At 47.7% G+C, this 22,501-nt stretch overlaps 1 long non-coding RNA gene across 3 annotated transcripts; it reads right to left on the reverse strand.

Annotated features, from left to right (window-relative positions):
• Positions 1 to 1,580: 1,580 nt before the first annotated feature.
• On the reverse strand, positions 1,581 to 22,268 carry LOC142603127 (uncharacterized). 3 transcript variants are annotated; one of them, XR_012837001.1, is made up of 4 exons: positions 12,352 to 17,028; positions 12,097 to 12,242; positions 5,412 to 5,510; positions 1,581 to 5,075 (listed from the first exon to the last, which is right to left on the reverse strand). It is a non-coding gene; the product is annotated as an uncharacterized LOC142603127 (long non-coding RNA). The 3 variants fall into 3 exon arrangements; XR_012836999.1 differs by lacking the exons at positions 12,097 to 12,242; positions 12,352 to 17,028 and adding an exon at positions 22,101 to 22,268; XR_012837000.1 differs by lacking the exons at positions 12,097 to 12,242; positions 12,352 to 17,028 and adding an exon at positions 6,404 to 7,139.
• Between the last annotated feature and the right edge of the window lie 233 nt (positions 22,269 to 22,501).

The following is a 22,501-nucleotide window of genomic DNA, read 5'->3' on the forward strand; positions in this document are numbered from 1 at the left end:
TGAAGCTGAGACCGTTGGTACACGGAATTCCCCACTCAGCAGGGGCATTGCTGCACAGACCCTGGGGCAGGGGCAGGCCTGGCCAGAGGGGGCAATGCTGCACAGTCCAGCACCACCCACCTAATAAACCTGAAAGGCATCATCAGCCTGAACAGCGCAAGGGGAGCATGCTTCGAGTTCTTCATCTCGCTCCATCAGGCTGCTTTCCCATCAACATTGACCACTGGGCTGGATCACATTTGGCCTTAACTTTTAAGTCCATAATCTTGTCAAAAATCTTTGTGCCAAAATATCCGAAGTCCAGGCCCTCACTCTGCAGATTAGAGGAGGGTATCAGTCTGCCCGTGCTGATGGGTATCCAGTTTCCACGCAAAGGATTGCACAGGAAGAGCCAAAAGGATCCACACCCAGCCATGCCGACAGCAGAGTGGGCAGGAGGACACTGACCCTTCTAGAGAAATTCATGTTGACAGCACTGAGTTTGGTCAGCACGGGCAAGCACACAACTGTCTGAGCTGCCTTCTCCACGCTCCCAGTGGCCTTGTACCTGCTGATGACCCAGGGTGGCCACCTGCTTTCCTTTCCACACCATTCCTGCATGCAGATCAACACAACCAGGGCCGACCACAGAACAAAACCAATGGCAGAGATGGTTGAGATACAGTCCTCTTAAAATAACTAGAAAGATGCTGATAGCAGGATGCAATTGTGAGGGACATCTGACTTAGAGCTTTTTCTTGTTGTTACTCTGCCAGCATCCAAATTGGTTAAACTGCCAGAACACTACAAAAGTCACTCTCTCCGTTCTCTTGTTCCCATTTGCTCCTGCCCAGCACAGGTACATGACCTTTTTTAATAGTTTTTGGGTAACAATTTAAACTTCTGAAGAAGGGAAGGACTGACTCCTTTCAATGGAAGGAATAGATACTTCAGATTCATGAGTGACTTTCATCTCTGTGCTGTCAATCTGATCACATTTTCAGTAGGTAATAAGTGACAGTTGTTACCAGCTGATGGCTGTTGCATTTGCTGCCTTTACATGCTGAAGGCAAAGATACATCTGTTTGGAAAAAGTCAGAGTAATCCTGGTTCCAACCAGCATTAAATCTGTGGCATCCACCTGACCATCTCCTCTTCCCCTCTCTCAACAGCTTGTAGAGTTACTAACACCAGACCCTTCTGCAGTGCATTTAACTGCACGAGGGGACAGCAGCCCTTTTTATTTCCAAGCCAGTTCAGGGCAGACAGAGACAGAGAGGTGGTGCGTCCCACTGCCCAAAACAGCTGCTTCCTTGAATGGATCATTTCCCCTTCCAACATCTCACCCTTGGAGAAAGAAAGAGGAGCCTGGCTGCTCTTCTGTGCAGTGCAACAGGAACTCAGCCTTTGCCGGACGTCTTGGCATTACCGCGACATTGGCACATGCTTGTGCTGGGACGTCTGTCTTGCTACAACCACTAAAGGACAAGTGGGAACATTAAAGCCACAGAACTATAAGAACAGTGTTTTCCACTGTCCAAACAGGACAACCGCAAAAGGTTTATTGTTCAGTTTATTACCAACTGTTTGGCTCCATTTCTTACCACCTCTATTAGGCTCTATTCACTCGCTAGCGACTATCCTTACCCTAACTAGCGTGTGCCATGCTGGGTCCAGCCCCGTTACCCACAGCCACAGCGTTGGTGGCGCAGGTGCGGGTGGGACAACGTGGGGCTGTTGGGCTTTGGCCGTGGGGTGGCATTGGCATGGCTGTGGCAAGGGCTGCTGCCAGCATGGGCATTGCCAGGGGTTGCAGCAGGGACAGAGGCCAGCCCAGGGGACCAGCTCAGCCGCTGTGCTGGGCTGCACGGGGGGAAGGTGGGAAAACCCAGCCCTGGTGCCAAAGGTGGTTGGGAAGTGGGGGGTGCAGCTGCCTGGGAAGGGGTGTGGGCGCTGCTGAGGCCAGGAGGTGCTTTAGCCCAGCGCTTTGTTTTGAGGACCTCCAAGGGGGAGACACCCATGTGTCCTGTGGTAGAGCTGGTATGAACACCTCCTTCTCCATCCCAGCAGCAGTTCCCTGCGCAGGCCAAAGATGTTGGCAGCTTGTAGAGCAGCTTGTAGAGCAGCTTTCCTCCAGCTCCGCATCCAGGCACGATCCAGCTGGGGCTCTCCTTTTGTGGCCCACTCTTGGCTTGCACCTTGCTGGCAGCTGGGGATGGTCCCTTTTAAAGTTGGGGCTATAACAGAAGCATAGAAACTGAAAAATGCAAAGGAGAAGAGTTAGTTGCAACCAGTTCAAGCCTGGAAAACAAAATATATGAGAACTAAGACTTTTAATTGCAAAAGCCAAACTTGGGTATTGAAAAGAACTCTTAGGGGCATTTGAAACCTCAAGCTTGGGCTGTCTCAAATGTTGCAATATGGGTAAGTCATCACCAGGCCTGGGATTTCACCTGAGAAAGAAATGAAGGTGAGGACATTTATGGCCATCCCCATCTCCTCTGTTGCCAAGGCTTACTTGATTTGAACATCAGTTTCTCCCGACAGTTCCTGTGCAGAGGAACTGATGTACCTTTCTAGGAGCAGGAGCGGCTGCTTCTGCTGGAAATTCGTCCCCAGATTTAGACAAATAAGACACCTCTGGCAGTTTGCACAGCTCACAGAGGTCAAGCTGACGATGGAAACATTCCATGCTCTCCATTTCAAAAACTACCCCAAGTCCTCTTCTTGCCAGCACTTCCTTCTTGAACATTTCTTCATTGATGGCAACAAAGACTCTATCATCAACCTACCAAATGGACTGAAACTCATCGCTCCAGGTAATTTTCCAGAGCTGCTTGAGAAAGGAGAGGTTTTCAGTTTTGGCAGTGCTCTCCGCGAAAGAAACAGGAGTGTGTCTTTCAGTAGTGCTGTCATCACTCCAAGCTTGGGAAGACACTTCTTCCATTACTGCTCCTACAGCAGCGTCCCCAGCAGCTTGATCATCCCACCCTGGGGAGGCAGGAGAAGCTGAGCCTGATGACTCCCCCAGCTCATCTGAGGAAGAGGAGATGATTTCGGCTGTTGACAACTCCCTTTGAAACCACCTGGTCTCATTTGGGCTTGACCTTTCTTCTGCAACCATTGCTCTGGCCAGCCAGACACCAATCGAAGGCCAGCTGGGGCCAACTGCAGGTTCCCATGGGACATTCTCAAATGTCACCGTGGTGCCTGTGCCGCATGGCGGTGACATTGCAGGGTGGGACCTGCGACCTGGCACAAGGGAGCGGCCAGAGGAGGAATTGCTGTAGAGCACTTGTTGCTTTTCACTCCCAGAGCCACCGGCGGTGGGACTCCAGAGCCCAGAAGTCAGTAAAGCCGTGTTTGTTGAACGGCTGCAGGCAATGAGAGGACCGTGCTGTGTCCAGTTGCACCCTGGAGCGGGTCCGCAGGGAGGAGCGGGGACAGCTGCAGCATTGGGCATCCTGGTGCCCCGTTTCTGAAGTTTTTGTGATTCACTGGAGAAATATCTTACAAGCTTTGGCTGCACGTTCATTACAAGCCAAGCAAAATACTCCCATCTCTAAACACTGCAGGACTGCACAGTAATAATTTCAACTCTCCCCAGGCATTGGTAGTATTTTTGCTGTGAGAAGCCTAATGGGCTGGTAAAGCTCAGCATCTTTCCCTCTGAGCTGCACAGCCACTTTTGGAGGAGCCAGGCATACAGCTCAGCTCAGCCCAGCACATCAGGACAGTCAAGCTGTGCCTGATATGGGTTGTCATAACCTTTGTCACAGCCCCCAGGCACCCTCGTGCTCCAGGCACGTGACGTGGCACCGTGACATGCTCCGGCCTTTCAGTGTACTCCCTCCCTGGCACTGGCTGCGTTGTGCCCTTCATCCTTTGGCTTTTGTAGCTCTGGAGGAGTTTAACTGGGAGGAATATGTTTTGCCTTTTGTTTTATATTTGATGAGAAAGGGAAGGGGGTGCATAAAGAAATTTGCCCTGAAACACCCTCTGTGGATTTGAAGAGCTGGCAACAGTTTTTCCTGAGCCAGCTTTATGTGTTCAACATAAGCTATACCGGCCCTGAGCTCCAGGCACTACCACAATACTGACAGAGCTCCTTCAGGCTCCTGAAGGGAGGAGGAACTCCTGAATATAACAGGACTCCTCATATGCCCTGAGACCTGTCCTACAGCTGGAAAAGCTCCCTGGTAGCAAACTAACCTTTCAAAGGGGCTATGAATGCCTCTGCCAAACAAGAGGAAAGAGCTTCCCTTGTTGAAACACATTGCAGCAAGCCTTTGTGTGGCATAAACCCTCTTCATGCCAGCAGGACCAATGCAAAGGACCCATCTATAGTACCCAGTATCTGAGCTCCTGCTTCTCTCTCTCTCGCAGCCCAGTGAGGCAGGCTGGCTGCAGCATTTTGCAAGCCCTATAACAGAGGAGGCTATTTCTAAGGTGACAGAGACCCAGCAGACAGCTGAGAGCCCAGAACAACCCCTGAGCTCACCTTATTAGCAGTCCCAGGTTACCATTCTCTAACAATCTGTTCTAAGCATTGGCTAAGTTTGGAAACGGTGCTGAAAGCAGGCTTGCTGCTATCGTGCCAATGAATGAAGAGCTTGTCAACAGAGGGAGATTCACCAGCAGCAGGACAAGGGGGCAGGACAAACATTACTGTACAGTATTTTCTCTATAGAATGGTTTATATCTAAGCGTGAGTCCTTCAAAATGCTGTAACAGAGCTTTACTACTCCATTAAGGGCTGGGAAATGGGAGGAGCAGAGGGTATTTCACCATCTAGCTTCAGACTTTTGTAAATAGATGTGAATCCTCCACCCACAGATTCAACTAACAAGCCAGTTCCTAACACGTTCTGACCCTTGGAAAGTGTCCATAATCAGCTTTTGGCTTTCATGTTATCTCCAGAAAATTCTGAGCAATTTATGCTTGCTCCAAGGGTGAAGCTCACCAAGTGCTCACACAAGCCAAGGAACAGCAAGTAACGTGCAGCAGCGCAAATCCTTTGGGGTGGAGAGCCAGGATGCAGTGATCACAGCCACCTCCCATTTCTGCCTTCAGGAAGCGACTCGTTCCGTTTTCTCCTGCAAAAGCAGAAAGAGGAACAAAGGAGCCAGTTGTCACAGGAAGATGGACAAGTTAAAAAAAAGGGAGATACTACAGCTGCAGTGAGTTTGAGATGTGCTGCTTTGAGTCATCCTGAGGTGCAGGAGAAGCCACTGTCCCCTGCAGCACCTCGGGCCCTCTCAGAAGAATTTATTTCCCACCACAGGTCACCCAGCCCTGCCTTTCTTGGTCAGGTTTACTCCCTCTCAGAGGGCAGACACATTCCTATGCCTTTCAGCTCAATGCCAGGTCCGCAATGCACCTCAGAAACCAAGTCCTATCAAGAGCAAGAGCATTCTTGTCTATCACTGTACCTTGACCCATTGTACGAGATCTTTTTTATCAATTCCTGGAGATGTGGGAAGCAGCTGGAACCCGGGATCCACGGGAGGAAAGGACAGCGTATCAGGCATCTCAAAAATAGAAATATCAGAAAGGTTAGGCTCGAACCAAGTGAGGCAGACAAAGCCCATAACCCCTGCCAAGAGGATGAGCAATGCAAACAGTGGGTGCCTGTATCTGAAGTAGAGATTTTTTTCCCAGTCACAGCAGAGGAATGTGTTTTAAGTAGCTGGCTTTTGGCCTTCTGTTTTGTTTATTCTTCCAAAGACAAAACCAAAAGTGATGCCATATCCTGCTTCACTGAAGCACAGAAGGAAGCATCTAGGAAGGGGAGGCAGACTATGACAAAGTCCAGACCAGCCTAAAGGCAGACACACACAAACCCTCCTGCTAAGCCTGCTAAATATGTAGATATTTATCTACATAGCCTGCTACCACAGCCGAATGGAAAATACCCGCTGGGCTTTGGGATGCTCCAAGCAGCCAGGAGAAGAACAGTGGGAATATCATGCTTAACTGCTCCTCAGGGGTTGAAGGACCAGACCTGCAGCTGATGTGAGCAGGCTCCACAGCCTCCACCGTAGCTGCATTCATACTTACACCAGTTCAGGAGCCACATGCCTACTGCCCAGTTTTCAAGCTCATGGTGACTTTTAACCTGTGCAAGTAGAAGCAGAACAACAGAATGAGGAAGTGATCCACTGAAACTTGTCCTGTGTGAGAGGCTTCCCTGGAGAACCAGCACAAGAAAGGCGCTGCCTGCCCAGAGAAGTGCCACACTAATCCAGGCACTGGAGAATGGCCAAGCCCTGGTTCGAGCTGGGTGCTTCGTTCACAGAAGACAGTATCTCTGCCAAGTGCAGGCAGTGGCTGAATACTGTTATAATTAGAGCTGAAGTGCCAGGCCAGTCATTTCCAACTCCTGTTATTTTTTATTACACATCTTTCAGTATTTTGTATTCACCTGAAGAGAGCCGGTGTTCGATTTCAGGGTGTAGGAGAACTTCATGCTAAGAGCATCCAGAGTTTTGTTTTCCCAGTTATGCAGCACGGTCCTCATTGCAAACCTAGGTGCACCACAAAGGCTCATAACTAGAAGGCAGAGGAGAAGGACCCCACTTGCTAAGTCAACTTCTTGAACAATTAGGGTTGGCAGCACTTAGTTCTGTCAAATTACTCCAAGGGTAATTTTTCTAATCAGCAAATGTTTATTAGAAATTGCAGAGGTACAGTAAGGGACTGGCACAGGGAAGGATAGGCTATGTCATCTGCAACTGTCCTGACCTTCAGGGAAAAAACCCTCCAGCATAACATAGTTGCCATAAATACTTCCACCATGACAAAAGATGTCGGAAATACAAGCTGTTGACATTACAGGATACTTAGCCAAAACGAAACCTTATGCCTTTCAAACTGTGAGCTGTTGTGCTGGTTTTGGCTGGGATAGAGTTAATTTTCTTCATAGTAGCCGATATGGGGCTGTGTTTTGGATTTGTGCTGAAAACAGTGTTGATAATAGAAGTTTTCATTATTGCTGAGCAGTGCTTACACAGAGCCAAGGCCTTTTCTGCTCCTCACACCACCCCACCAGCGAGTAGCTGGGGGTGCACAAGGAGTTGGGAGGGGACACAGCTGGGACAGCTGACCCCAACTGACCAAAGGGAAATTCCATACTGTATGATGTCATGCTCAGCATATAAAGCTGGAGGAAGAAGAAGAAGAAAAGGGGGGGGGGGGGGGACGACACACGACACATTCAGAGTGATGGCATTTGTCTTCTCAAGCAACTGTGACATGTGATGGAGCCCTGCTTTCCTAGAGATGGCTGAACACCTGCCTGCTGATGGGAAGTGAGGAATTAATTCCTTGTTTTGCTTTGCTTGTGTGTGTAGCTTTTGCTTTACCTATTAAACTGCCTTTATCTCAACCCACAAGTTTTCTCACTTTTACCCTTCTGATTCTCTCCCCCATCCCACCAGGGGAGTGAGCAAGTGGCTGTGTGGTGCTTAGCTGCCAGCTGGAGTTAAACCACAACAGCTGTAAAGATCAGCAAGTTTTACGACAGCATGATGTGTTATCCTAGAGTTTAGAGGGCAGGAAAGTGCAGCTGACATCAAACACACAATACTCATTTCTTTGAAGGAAGTTTTTCCCAAATGATACAGAACTGTCTAACTCATTGCCAAGTTCCAGATCTAAACCAAGCAAATTCATAAAAGGGTTACAGAGATCAATGCAGAACAGGTTCACCAGCACTTTTATGTCCTGGGCTGTATCCCTGGCTCAGGGGATTGCCAGGAGCATAGTGCACACCAGCATCTTCCCTTAGTGTCCGCTGCTGGCTGGACAGACTTTTGGTCTGATTTGCTTGTCACATACAGTCAGCCAAGACTCAAGTATTCGAGGCTCAATTTTGTTTGCGCAAAACAAAGCCTCGTCGCCCGGTGGCGTGGGATTTTACAGGCTTGTTTCTCAAGATATCTCATGCTTTTACTTCTTGCTTCTGTTTCTTGTGAGTCTGAGCAGAAGACATGCCACCATCTCCAAAGAGGGCAGACACCTCCACACAGAACTGCTCTGCTTCTTGTTTGTAAAGTATTACCACACGCTGTGCAAACAAACAGTCTAACCTCGGACGAAACAGACATCTTAGATAAATCCCATGCATGGGATTAGTCACGCTGATGTTGCAATCGTTGGTGTCATGGATAAAAACGACCCAAAGAAGAGGACTATGAGAATCTTCCATCATGGCTTATTTATGTTAATTACAAACAAAGACTCCCAACTCTCTTGTGCTAGCCCAACAACTACTTGCACCCTGTTGTCTGTTATCTTAGCTCAGGACTAAGCTAGAGCAGATTTTCTGCCACACCTTTGGAGTAGACTGCCTTGTTCTTACGACTTCAAACAGAAAAAGCATGATTTTACTGCAACTGCTTTACACGTATTTCTTGCACAGTTACAGAAACAATTCCTTGCTGCTATAAAGATGTATACTCATCTCACCCCCAGATGACATAATTATAAGGTAAAGGTTCCTGGTGCCAACCACACCATAAGCTCTTACAGAGGCAAACATCCTTGTTCAGGGTGGTACAGCCACCAAACACTCCCCCTGCACTGAGCCGTGGTTGCTGCTCTGCTGGTGATGTTAGTGCTCATGATGCTTGCTCTGGGCTTAGACTGTGGAGAGGAGTCTTGACAAAAATTTTTAAAAAATCACTAGTAAACTCATTAAATTGTTTTAAGTAAAACATATCTTTGATATGACCCCTCCCCTTCCCAAGAGAAATACAGCTGTGCAGATGTGATGCTCTTACAGCTTTTGACTTAATGCTTTTATGCAGTAGAGGAAGTGGAAAGATGATACAAAGCCCACGCATGCTAAACCACCTTCACAGCAGAAGAATCAAACCCCTGACATAGGAAAAGCAACCACAGAGAGTCAAGTCATTGGGCTAAAGCAATCGGTCAGGTGGACAAACTGAGATATCTGACTGGTTTTCTTAGGAGTGCGTGATTACTTACACAGATTGTGCAACTACTTCGTCTCTGCTCTGCAAACACAGTCTGATGTCCAAACACCAGCATCTGCAATAGCGTTACTCTGTAGTGATACCGCTTGCATGCATTTTGTAAATAAACAGTGACTCATAACTGACGGACTTGGAGAAACCCAAGGCAGGGATGATAACGCACGCTAAGTCATCACCTTCTCATTTGTCCAAAGATACCATCGTATCATCAGTGGGACTGACTGCAGCAGGCTAACTCCAGAGAGGAAGCAACCCTGGATGCTGAGCCCAAATCCTCCTGCCCGGGCTTGCCACGAGTAGCGCCTTGCCTGAGGCAGAGTCCCACAATGGCACACGTTTGCTCTGGCAGCTCAGTAGCATTCGGTCTAACTGGCAACAGCAGCCCTGTCCTGGGCAGGATATCTCACAAAGGTGGACATTCATGCTATATCCTCACCCAAAAGCACCTTTTCCCCCCAGCGCCGTGTGTGCCATCCCACCCTCCAGGCAGCTACACTGAATTAGCACTGGGCAAGTGAAAAAAGCACAGAAGATACTAGATAGAAATTAACATTTAACCTTTGTCTGTCTTAAGCTACTGGCAAATAGTTGCAGGCAATCCAGAAATCTTTTCCACTCGCTTGGTTTCTAATTTGAGAGCACCTTAGTTTCCTCTGTCATGCAAGGAGCTCCATCAACAACAGACCTAAAGAAACCTGGTTCCTCATGGATTTAGTATTTTGATAATTAGTTTCTGCATGTTTGGGTTTTTTTTTCCTCATGGCTACTATGGTTTGAGTCTGCTAAGAGCCTCTTTCTTGGTCAGTGTATTGTAAGGTCTCTACCCACTGACTATGTGGTTTCAGAGATCCCTTAGGGACCTCTAAAAGCTTTACTGTTCTTTGAGCTTTTCATTGAACTGAAGCACGGCCACCACATTGAAAGCTGCTGGCAGGCAGTCAGTACAACCACAGCACAACCGTGTGTCATCATGAAGTTCAGCTTAAAACAGATGGAAAAGGAAGCCAATAGTGAACCATGTAATAGCCTAGCAAAAATCCTTTAAAATGCAAAAGAATTGCAATACCAAATATGAAAAGGCATCAAATCTGAAAGTTGTTTGTAGCCTCATCTCCTCAATTCCCAGAGATATAGCCTGAACCTCCAAACCAAACAGCTTCCGCAGTCACAATCTAGCTACCAGATCCTTCAGTCCTGAATGCCCAAACAGTAGGGAAGCTCTTCAGTCCAAATCTGGAGTCTCGTTCTTCTCTCACAAAGAGTAGCCAGCCACAACTGCCTAGCATGAACCCTCCTGTCACAAGAGCAGAGTCAGTTCTTTATCCTTGCAGCCCATCACCCTGCAGGACTGCCTGGTACCACTGGAGGAGCAGCAGCTGTATATAAATGGATGGCTGATTCATGCTGGGACACTGGTCTATTTTCTTGTCCCCCCAACACGACCTCACCCAGCACAAGAGAGCTGTAAAGCCATTTCCCTGCACAGTCCCACTCCAAGCTGCAGTGGCCACACTGGGCTGAGCAACCAGAGATGTCAGAGGCTCACTGGAGGCTGTGATCCTTAAGGCTTTGTCTGGTTATAATTAAGCCATCTCATTCTTCTTGATGAAGGCTTGGTGGGGAGGGTATCCTGCCCGCTTTACTCGGCAGTGGCAGGGTGGGGGGCGTGCAGGAAAGAGCAACCCCAGGTTGCAGCAAGCTCACTGCAGCACGAACAGCTAAGGTGTTTTACTCCTTCACTTTGAGATTAATTCAAGTGAAAGTTGTTTAATTCATAGAACAATTGAAGCTTGCAAGACAAGTAACTGGTGGGACAGCTACTCACTAGCAGCCCTAATTATTATTCGAGACCCAGGCTGGTGTTTACTTTAAAGAGCCTCCATGTTCCAGTACAGCTCTTCTACTACCCACAATAGTTCGGCAACATCTGAGGCTACAGTAACTGTTAAACTGTTATCCCGTGGTTTGGGTGAAAACCTACGTTAAACAATATCAAGACTTATCTTGAGATGAGCTAAGCCAAGTTGAGCAAATGGGAGATGCGCTCTCGCAACAGAAAGCTGTGCAGAGCCCCAGGCGAGGCAGAGCGTTGCCGACGCCTCCATCTCAAGAAGTCAAGTCCAAGGGCTGCCTCACCTCATCTCTTATCCAGAGCAACACCAGACACTTCCCAAAGAGGTGCAAGAACCCCAGCCTGCCCATATAGGTCTCAACCTGCCCTCCAATACCTCGGGACTGCTTTATGTCTGGACTGTAACACCCGTTAGGCCCTCAGGAAAGTATCACCGTTCATTACAACACCCAGTTGCCTTGCTTCCCATTTAAGAACCTGAGTTCGGCTTGCTAAATTCATGGCCTCACCAACTTCTGAAGACAGTGAGACACACATAAGTGAACTCAGTTAATCAGTGGCTAAAACAATTTTTTCACAGCCCAATCATCCTTTAGTTAAGTTCCACAATTTCATGGCAACAAGCCTCAGGCGGGCCAGAGATGTTGAGAATAGGAGGTTCTCCCCAGCTACCACACAGTATGTACCATTCCTGGGTAGCTATTTGTTGCCACCAATCGTGTTGGGAACAGCATGGTGCCCTGTGACACAGTGGATTCAATTTATAAAAAAAAACAAAACAACAAAAAGAGAAAAAATAGGGCAGCCTTGACAAGATCTGCTTGACTGACCCCTGCTGCTGTGTTTAACATTGTTGGAGAATTGCTCCGTGCAGGGAGCAACGTAGAAAAAGCTTGATGAGGAAAAGCTTGTGATGAGGAAAGCTCATCTGCTTGTAGCCCAGCTACATGCCTGCCAAGGACAGATGCACTTGGCACATATATGGAGATGGCTCATACATACTGAAGGAGCAACTCATTCAATAATCGCACATTTATGAGACAGTTTCTAATCAAACCCTTCCTCCAAGCAAAGATAACAGGCTATCCTCGATGTTCTCACCCCAAGTACATGACAGCTCTAGCATTCTGCTGTCTACAGCACACAGCAGCCTCATTGTGCAAGGACCCACCAAGCCAACGTGACAATCCCAGCCTCAGGGCACCCGTCTCCTGTCAGAACTAACTCAGAAAATCTTATGATGAAAATCTAATGCTAGGAAGTTACCCTAATTCTGCATCTTGAGTAAGACTTCCAAGTTGTCTGCGGTGCACTAGCAGATCGCATGGCAGTGCCTCCAGCTAAGATACACGCCTGCTTGCCTGCTTTATTAATGCTCTGCTCTGGGTGGGTGCACAAAGCATGGGAGATGTCTTTTTATTGTAGGTGAAAAAATGTCATTTTGTTCAAAATGTCATTGTTGTATCGCTTCCTACACTGACTTCTCTCTAGACTACTGTGGTGTGATGAGACAAGGAGGACTGCTTACCCTTGGGTTAGACAGCAGAACTGTGATCCACAGAGAGATCTTCATATATTACATAGAAACCACCAAGATCAAGATGCCGAAGAGGGAGGACGGTCCAGTCACGGACAGATGTATGTGCTTTATCCAGACAACGCAGCAGATGCTGGTATAAAGTGAAGAGCAAAGGCTGCAGGAGACAAGCACATCTGAAACAAAGCAAGCAGCTCTGCAAGAACCCGTATTCTGGGAAAATGTCAGTCACACCTTCAAGCACAAGAGTCTGTGCCAGGAGCCTCCTGCAACTGGAGAGGCTTCAAACACTCAGCCTTAGCAGAGATGAATGCAGCAACAGCGCAAGTGCCCAGCGAGAGGTTGCTCAGCCAGCCCTGCTACAGTGAGCAGCAACACAGCCATGATGGGGACCTGGGGAGGGGACCCAGCAAACAGCAAGGCAGAGGGGGGCAGAACCCTCTGCTCACTGCACAACCCACCTCCTCATACCCATTTTCATCACCAAAACCACAGCATATTGAAATCTCATTTTCTAAGGTAACAATTAACAAGATCACATTGCCTCACCTTGATTACTAGTGAAGCCTGTGAGTGATTTCAGCTTCTCCTGTCAAGCCTGGCTGTCTCAAAAGCATAGCATTTCCACGCATTTTGAAGGGAAAGAGAAATCCCTAAGTGAGCAGATAGAGAGGGGAGCCACGTTCATGCTCCTGCAAAGGAAAGGCTGCAGCTCTACCTGCCTGCTGGCTGGCCAGCAAACACACAGACTTTCCCAAGCAGGAAGTAGCCAGGGCACAGCCGATATTTAGGAGATCTGAGAGAAGTGAGGATAGTGAGGGATATTAAGAGTTACTGCATCAGAGGCAAGTGTGAGTGAAGTTGGACTTCATCAAACCTCTTGTTCACAGAGCAATTTGTCCCTTGCTTAAGTTACAGTCAGGAGTTTATGCTAAGGGCTTTCTCTTTTCTCAGTGGGTATCACAAAGCGTCAGCTCTGCTACGAGCAAACTGGAGCAGCCCCAGGGTAATGGCATTGGCACGACACTGGGATGAATTTTGGTTTGGGTCCCAGTTTTACTTTTGGCATCCAGAGGCGTTTGCTTGTTCTGTGTCCCTTTTTTACCCCTGGTGGGACGGTCTTGTCTCCCAGCAGGGACTGCTCCTGCAGCACACATGGCACAGGTCTCCACTGTGCAGACACACAACCAAGGTAAGACCAGCAGAAACAAGCTCCTAATTGCCAAACCCAAGCCCAACAAACAGGGGGAAAACAGCCCCTGACTATTCAAGTCAAGTTCCTATTGTCTACTTTAATGCACTGTTCCCCCATCACAGGGCACAGTGGATCTGATTGCTTTCAGGGTATCACACATCCCTCCAGCTGCAGAGTTTCTGCTCTCAGACTGCTCTGCCCCAGGGTGGGTGGAAGAGGAACAGGCCACACTGCCTGCCACCTCCCCCAGGTCAACTTTCCCTGCTTTTCCAGAAAGTGCTGCTCCATGGAGGAACCCTGCTAGATTTCTCCTACTTTTGAAATTGTTTTTTCCTTCCAGCTGATGTTGACCTACATAATAAGCAGGTCACTGGAACACAAGAGATGTTTTCTGAGGCAGAGGAGAAGAGCCAAGCAGTTTCCCTGCTGCGTGTGCTTCTCAGGACAAAGTGAAGCACTGTTTCCCAGGGGTCCCACTCACCAGCCTCCTTCATGCTTTTCCCATCTGAAATCAGTGGGAGCTGCTGGGATCCCGCCAGGGACATGGTCAGACCCTGAACAGAACATCAGGCTAGTTAAGGACCAGGTCCACGGGGGACCAAGGGGAGCTTCAGGAACATAAACCCTCCTCATGTGAACAGTAAACATGCCACGTGCAATCCCTGTGCACGAGGCTGCGAGCCCGTGCAATGGCCTGGCTGCGTGAGATTCAATCCACCGGGCAAGGTGAGCTCTCAGACAAGCATCAAAGGGAGGGAAGGAGAGAGCAGGAAGATGTGAAGTGGACAAGTCCCCACCATGATCCTGTGGTACAACCCCTCCCAGCCAAAGGACGGATCTGGTTGTAACGGGTCTGCAGACCACAGGAATAAAAGACCGAGTTGTTCCTAGCCGGAACAGTGCCCTACCTGAAAACCTGGCAGGCAAGAAGCAGGGTTAGAAGAGCTTGGACTCAATTTACTTCAAGCTCTAATAATTTCTGGTCCTTTATGGGGAGCATTCCTAAAGGCTTGCCACAATAAAGTACAAACTAGAAATGAGAAGGATTTGAGTAGCTGAAAGAAGAGAGATCCTGGGATATCCCTTCAGCATCAGTATAGTTTAAGGCATGGCAGTATGGAACCAGATTGCCTCAAGATGTTGTCTCCAGCACCATCTTCTCTAATCTTGCAGCTGATCTCTCCTCATCTTCAGCCCTCCCTCCCAAACTGGAGACAACACTGCAAAATATGTAGGCCAGCATATCTAATCCCCACACTGACTCGTGCACTGCAAGCAGGAAGCAGGTAGCTACCTACCCAAGGCTAAGGCAAGAATCTATTAGAGAAATGAATGTAACGTGATCCTGCCTGGGGCTCAGAGTCAGTCCCAGAAGGATATACAGAGCGAGTAACCAGAGCAGACAAGGGTAAGAAGCTCTCTCAAACAGCCTGATGGCTCAGAGAGCTCCAGTAATGATCGTGCGAGTCTGGTAACTAGGTCACAGTTATGATCCTTAATTAATCCTGAAGAGACCCCATCTGCCATGGGGAACATGACAGATAAGGTAGCTCATTAAGCCCAGAAGCAGGCCAGGGGTAATGGCAGACCCCAGCCTAGCCCCCAGAGGTTTGGGGACAAAATCCTGTCGGCAGCAGCAGCCGCTTTGCCCAGCCTGCTGTCTGCCAAGCTTTTAGCCAGCAGACACACCAAGCTCTCCCCATCTCTTCCAAGGAAGCAACGGCAGCCTGGAGCATGTTCACAAGCCACTGCCCAAACCACACTGACATAAACCATGAAACAGGAGAGAGACAGGATCGAAAACAGCCCAGGGACAGACAGACATGGGGCTCCAGCAGAGGAGCCATACCAAATCCTGCTGGACAGCTGAGCCCCAGCTCCCTGCACTGCACTTCACCCGCAGCCCTGCTCTTCTACCCCACACCTCTCTGTGCAAGGGTGAGCTATCCTGAATCGCTTCTTCCCTACTCCTCTGCGAGAAGCTGAAAGATAGCAGCTTCTCCACATGTGCTGTCTCAGCTTGCACAGAGGGTTAAATTAACATGCTGGGCTGGCAGTCATAGCCCTGAGGCACAGATGTTACAAAGGGGCATCAAGGCCAGTGGAGAAGGGCCTGACACTGCAGCTGAAGTTAGGAGAGGTCGTGTGCCGGTAGGGCCAGGTTGTTCACTTGGCAGAAAGACCTGTCCCTGACTGTGACAGCGGAGAGCCCATCTGGCAGCAGAGTAGCAGAGAGCAGCTGAGGGCAAGGGCCATGGGTGGCTGACACCTGGGAGAACAACAGTCTACGTGGATGTGATCTGCCCTGGCCTCTACAGCTAGCTGTGTTTTGCATCTACACATCATCTCTATGAATGTCTTGATCTGCATAAAGCCACTGGTGACAGGGAGATAAGCTGAGATAACGTCGATTGGGTTTTCAAGACCCACGTCTGCTACCTGAGCAATGAAAAAGCAGCCACCATCAGCAAAGATGGCAAAACCTAACAGGGCTTCTGAGGACTCAGCACAGAGCAGGAGCATTAAAAATAGTTTTTTCAAAGGAGGGATAGGTGACTAATAAGCCCTAAACTGACAAGTGTTGGGAGATTGAGGCAGCTTAGTACTAAAGCCATGTCTCCAGGGACCCTTATTAAGGTGTCGCTTGTGCACACTACCACCCCCAAAGGCATTGTGTCAGCAACATGCACAACTGACAGCACACCAGGGAACAGACACGACTCCATACAATTAAACCAGAACAAGTAGCAAGGAGAAGAGCTGCCAAGTAAACATAAAACAGTATTTCTACCCAAGGAAACTCTGAATAGCAGATCAATCAAACTCCAGGCATATGCACCATCACCATACACATGCACTGTTCTCCCTCATCCAAGTGCAGCTGGGTGAGGACTGCGCTGCTGTGAGATCACTCCATGAAAACTAGGTCACTGGTTATCAAGCCCAAGAGACAGTGCAAGGACTTTGGGAAGGATGTACTGAAATCACTTCTTCCAATTAAAACACAAGCTTAGGTAGCAGCTCTAGTTTTTTGCTCTTGTAATTGGAGCTTTAAATCTCAATTACTTGCTCAAAATCTTATCGTCCTTCATGGTAAATATACCTTGACAGGGTTTTTGCTGTTGAGGAGACAGGCAGTTTTGGGAACCAAGCTGAAGCTAACACAGGAAAGGTTACCACCTTTCTGAGACAGCAGTACAGAGAGCACAGCAAGCACGGAGCAATCTGTGGTCCCAAAGGCTCACAAGGGAACCCAGAGCTTGCCCCCTTTGCTCACCCACAGAAGAGCAGCACGCTTGTTTGCTGTGCCAAGCACCAGCCTCCTCTCTCCCTCCTCCAGCCAAAGTGCAAGACCAGGTACCACACAAGCCCTGAAGACCCTTGTGGATTTCACCACTAAACAGCACAAGGATCCAGAGGGTTTGCACACCTTTGCATGTTACAGTTGTTGGCTTCTGTTTTCTGGCTGCAGTGGTGGGTGCCCCCCCCCCCCCCCCAGGTATCCCACCCTCCACAACAGGGTCTCATTCCTGCTGCAGGTTGGATAGGATGAACGTCTGCTTCATATCCTAGAGCCTGGCCTAGTAAGTGTGTGTTGCCCAGTATGACATCTCTCCCCAAAGCTGCTGCTTCCAAGAAATCGTTGCCTCACAAAACACAGCTTGGCAAAAAAGCCCTACCTCACACCCACCCAGACACAGAGGCTGCTCCACACACTCCATCAGAGGCAGAAGAATTAACCTTTAAGTGGTGAATGGGCTAGGGAAAAATGTTGCAAGGCAACCCAACCACCTCCCTACTTGTTAAACACTGAAATAATACATGCCAGCTGTGCTGTATTTGCAGACTTCAAAGTGCCAAACAACCAAAATACCAAACTTTTCTTTGGGGAAACAGTTCAGCCACTGCTTAAACCCAAGCATCCCGGCAAGAGCCTTGTGCAGTGCAGTTAATCTGAAAGTTTGCTGGTGCTACTGATGGCTGGAGAGAATCAGTTACCCTTCATCCCAAATTACCTCTACATGTAGAGCCACCACCCCTCCTCCCCACATTCTCACACGGCTCTGTACTTTCTCCCTACATGATCACTCATCCCTTATCAGTGCTAGGAGGGGGGTATCTCAGGAGAGGTCTCCTGTCCTAACACCGAATTATTTTTTTTTAATGAACACACTATCAGATTTCATACAGGAAACAAGATGCAACTTATCGAGAACATGAACTCTGAATTGTTTTGTCAAGTTAAACTTGGAAGCAGAGACTTGTCAAGACTAGAGGTCTTTAAAGATCAAGATTGGAAGTACTTAAAAAAACCCAAAACCCCAAACCATCAGAACTACACTCTAGTACTCCTAGGAGCTTGTAGGATGGCTGCAGGAATTTTTGGGTAAAGTGCTGCACCTTGCAAGTCTGAAGAGACTAGATTTTCTAATGTATATAAAAGCTCCACAAGATTAGCAGAGCTCTATATAAAACCACAGCACACAGGTCAGCCACATGATCCATCACTAATGCTGAGCCAGCAATAACCCTCTACTCTCCCTCGGTTTGCTCTTACAATCAATTCAACACGTGAAACCGGGCATGGAAGTAAAGAGAATGACTTAACCCCGTGTTTGTATTTTTGCCATTTCAGTCTTAATTTCTCAGCTGATCCCCTTTAACTTTTTTGTTATGCAATTTTTGCACTTCCATCTCTTTCTAGGACATTTCCTAGAATCAGCTTTTACCTTCTTCACCCAGGACTGAGACAATGTTTATTTCCAAGAGAAAGCACGTGCATCTCAGCTGAGTAAGTTGAGGGATTCCTGAAAAGATGACATTAGAGACTCCAGGTTCTTTACCACATCTCCTGGAGATAGAAGAACTACACATTTTCCAACCATTACCACCACCCCAAGCCAACACCTGACGAGACTAGCTTTGCTCAGAGACTTTTAAAACTCACTCCTTTGAGTCCTCTAACCCCGTAGATCTCAGCTGGAATGGTGTTCAAAGCAGCTGCAAAGCCATCAGGTCAAATAAACTACATGCAGAAAAGGCTGCCAGTGGGGTCACAGTACCCCAAGAAACCTCCCATCCCAGCTGTCCTGGCTGATCCTCACTCACATTCCTCCTGGTACTGCCTGTGCTGCTTGGCAGACAGAGCAGCCCAGGAGCCTTCAAAGTAGACCCCAGAGCTTTGCGTGACTTAAGCTGTTTGTAAGACAGTGCAAACAGAGTGCTTGCCAGCTTTTTGAAGAGTTCGGTACAAAGGCAAACAAGGAATGGAAGCCTCACATACTCAAATAACCTGAATATGTCACAGAGTTTCTCTAGTCTGCAGCTCCCAAGTTCAGATTTGGAGATACGATGTGCCAATTTCCTCACTTAATATTTCAGCACTGGCCCCTTCTTCCCTGTTGCTGACATTCTTCTCATTTTAATACCTTATCACCACCCTCTAACTTTATCTATGATCTTTAGAGCACAAGGAAGAATAATACATCTTGCACCTCAAAGATTAAGCAACAAGAGCTATTGCAAAACAGCACAGCAAACCCCATGGGCAGAACGCACCAACACTGAGGGCTGGGAGATGGAAAGATTTGCAGAGGTGGACACCAAGAGGGCTGTAGCTCATCCTTCCAGCTTTCTGCTGTGGCACACAGGCTATGGTGTTACACAGACTCTTCTCCCACTCACAGGAGTAGGTTTGGCCCTGTGAGGTTTCATATCCCCTGTTGCCACACATTTTCATTCTATTTTCACATCTGGAAGATCTCCACTTAGATGTGAGGCATCCTTCTGCTCTACTGCTTGGCCACTTCCCTCTCAACCTTTTGGATTGTTTATTTCAAGGAGCTAATTCTAAGTGACTATACTATAGCAACTAATATTAACTATAACAACTATAAAGTTTCCCTGACCATTGATGGAAACAATAAAAGATCAAAACTGCTTCACACTTCCCTCTGTTTATTGCTTGCTTTCTGCAAGACAGTTCTTAAGACTGTCTCAAGACCAGCAATATCTAATTCTATGGAATAGCTGGATAAGAAGAAAAGCCATCCAGGTAACAGAAGAGTCCTGTTGCCTCACCGCGTACTTGTTCATGGGATAACACCCACACAGGAATTACCAGCTTGGGTCTAGTCAGGAGGGGGATTTTCCCCCACCTTCTCATGTCATCAGCAGGTATTTAATTCTGAAATGCTTCTCCTTCTCCTTACTTCAATGAAATATCCATCTTCGCAGAAGAAATTAAAATACCAGAGGCATAAGAGAAGAATAAGCCTTTGCTGAAACAAACCACAACAACTCGCCTTGCTTGTAGGTGTACTGTACCTACTATAGACATTTTAAGGTGACAGCCTTTTGAAATGCCATCATTTTCACCCACCCAAAAGAGATCAGAGACTACTAGGACTTTATAGAATGCCTTTATCCCTATTTCCAGGCTGAGAAGGCAATCTTATTTGTATTTTTACACCTGGGAAAAGAAAGGTAGCATGTACATCTGCAGGAAATAGTACTGATTAAAAACCTGTCTAGTCAGGGAATTTCCATTTTGAAAAACAAAACTACAACAATTTATACAAAGGATTTTACTTACTGCGTCAAACTGAGTCTGGGGTGACTTGGGAGGAGTGAGGGCACTTGAATATGTTACTGCCTTGTAAGGTGTCTGTGGCAGGCCCATAGGACAGGTATACAAGTCAGATTATTTTTTTGTCATGGTTTAACCCCAGTAGACAGCAAATCCCCACACAGACACTTGCTCACTCCTCCTGGTAGGACAGGCGAGAGAATCAGAAGGGTAAAAGTGCAAGAACTTGTGGGTGGAGATAGAGGCAGTTTAATAAATATAAGAGGAAAAAAAAAAAAGGTCAAACAAAGAGAGGAGAAAAACCCCACCAAACCCAAGAAAAACAAGTGATGCAAAAGAAAACAATTGCTCACAACCAACTGACTGACGCCCAGCCAGTCCCTGAGCAATGGCAGCCCTGGCCAACCTCCATTGCCCTAGTTTTATTGCTGAGATTGATGCCATACAGTGTGTGATATCCCTTTGGTCAGTTGGGGTCATCCCCTCCCAACTTCTCGTGCACCCCCAGCCTATCCGCTGGTAGGGCAGAGTGAGAAACAGAAAAGCCCTTGACGCTGTGCAAGCGCTGTTCAGTAATGACTAAAACAGCCCCGCATTATCAATGCTGTTTTCATCACAAATCTGAAACATAGTCCCATACAAGCTGCTGTGAAGAAAATTAACTCTATCCCAGCCAAACCCAGTACATTTTTACAGGGCGAGAGGGAGAGAACAAGGTATGCCCTTGATTTCTAGCTATCCTCTGCTTAACAGAAAAGTCCTAACATTGACATGGCTTTCAAAAAGACAGCCCATAGGCTCCCACACAGCATTTTTCACTAATGGGGGTCAATTTCTTGTTTTCAACGACTTTTACAATCCTGCCTCTGCTCTGACTTCCACCTTCCTGCCAATGCCCACACTAATGCAGATACGAGCACCAGTCGGAGCTTACTAGAGCTACCTGGTGTAGCAAAGATGTTTTACTATATAGACATGACCTAAGTGTTTCTCTGGGCCTGCAGCATTTAAATTGAGACAAAGAAGAGACACCCACTTCTTTCTCTCCTCTGTCGGCTGCCCTTCCTATATAAAGGGGAGCAGACGATCTACATAATTCCTTTCTGGAAACGCCAGCTAGAGAGAGCTCTGACTTCAAAGCTAAGTTATTTCCCTCTCACACCTTGCTACAGGAAGCACTCAGATTCACTTTTTTGAAGTTACTTCTGCTCTCTGCTGACTACACAGAGTTCAAGCTCCTAAACTGGACGTAGAAGGGGGTGTCTCTGCCTGAGTAGCTAATGAGGAGACATGAGGGCTGAGATATGCAAGAAAAATGACAGGCTGAAGCCCAGCAATAATCCTAACTAAAAACATACTGGTTGGAGCCTACTGGTTCTTTCTAAGAGGAGGAGGAAAACAGAGAGAGGAGGAAACAAGGGTTTGAATGCAAATCACTGCAACTGTGGCAAAGCTCACAGTATCTGGAAGGATTTGTGTATCACTTCCTGCCATGAGCTGCACAAAGCAGGACAAACTTGAGGATGCAAGACGAAAAAAAGACTATTGTGTGATTTTCCACATCTAAAGCAACTGGAGGGATGTCAGGGAGATATTCTGGAATTAAGATAAATCACTGCTGGATGTGTTCATCAGATGGGCTGTAGACCACAGCAGCCCCAGTGGGGGAGCGGTGCCCTTCAGCAGAAGGGCAGGGTACCTTGTAGGAGGGCGGCAACAGCTTCTGCTGTCCCGACTGAGCATGAGTCATGCCCCTGTAATGGGACTCTGCTGAGTCCAAATTCTGCATCAATGGGCAGCACCTGGGGCCTAGCAGATGGGCAAAAGTGTCCTAACCCAACACCCTTGTGAAGGCCCACCAGCAATTCAGGAACTTTAAAAGATATCCATTACAATGGGGAGAAAACCAACTTGGCACTTGTTTGTTTGAGATGGGGTAAGAAGCTTGCCTGGCCTGCGTCTGTGAAACAGGGGTGCTGCTCAGTCGCTCTGCAACAGGTCGCACATGCCTCAGCATCCAGCAGCTCTTCCAGCTTGGTTGAATTCTCTGTCCGTTAGAGGGTCCCAGAGAGAAATGAGATTTACTGTTTTGTCATGTAAAGAAGACACTGGATCCAGATGAGGAAAATCTGGTAAAAAAATTCAGCATGGGAAGAATTTTCACTATGCAGCTGTCATCACAACCCTCCAATTTTGCCTTAAAAGGTAAACTAAGTTCTCTCTAAGAACTGCTGACCTCAGGACCGGAGGTGGAAGTTCTCAGATCTAAGCCTGGAATTTGAGTCTGGATTAAATCCAGATGTCAGGATCACATCCACTCCCTTGGAAAATTCAGATCTCAATATAGACA

This window comes from Balearica regulorum, chromosome 10 (genome assembly GCF_011004875.1).
Source record: "Balearica regulorum gibbericeps isolate bBalReg1 chromosome 10, bBalReg1.pri, whole genome shotgun sequence".
NCBI lineage: Eukaryota > Metazoa > Chordata > Aves > Gruiformes > Gruidae > Balearica > Balearica regulorum.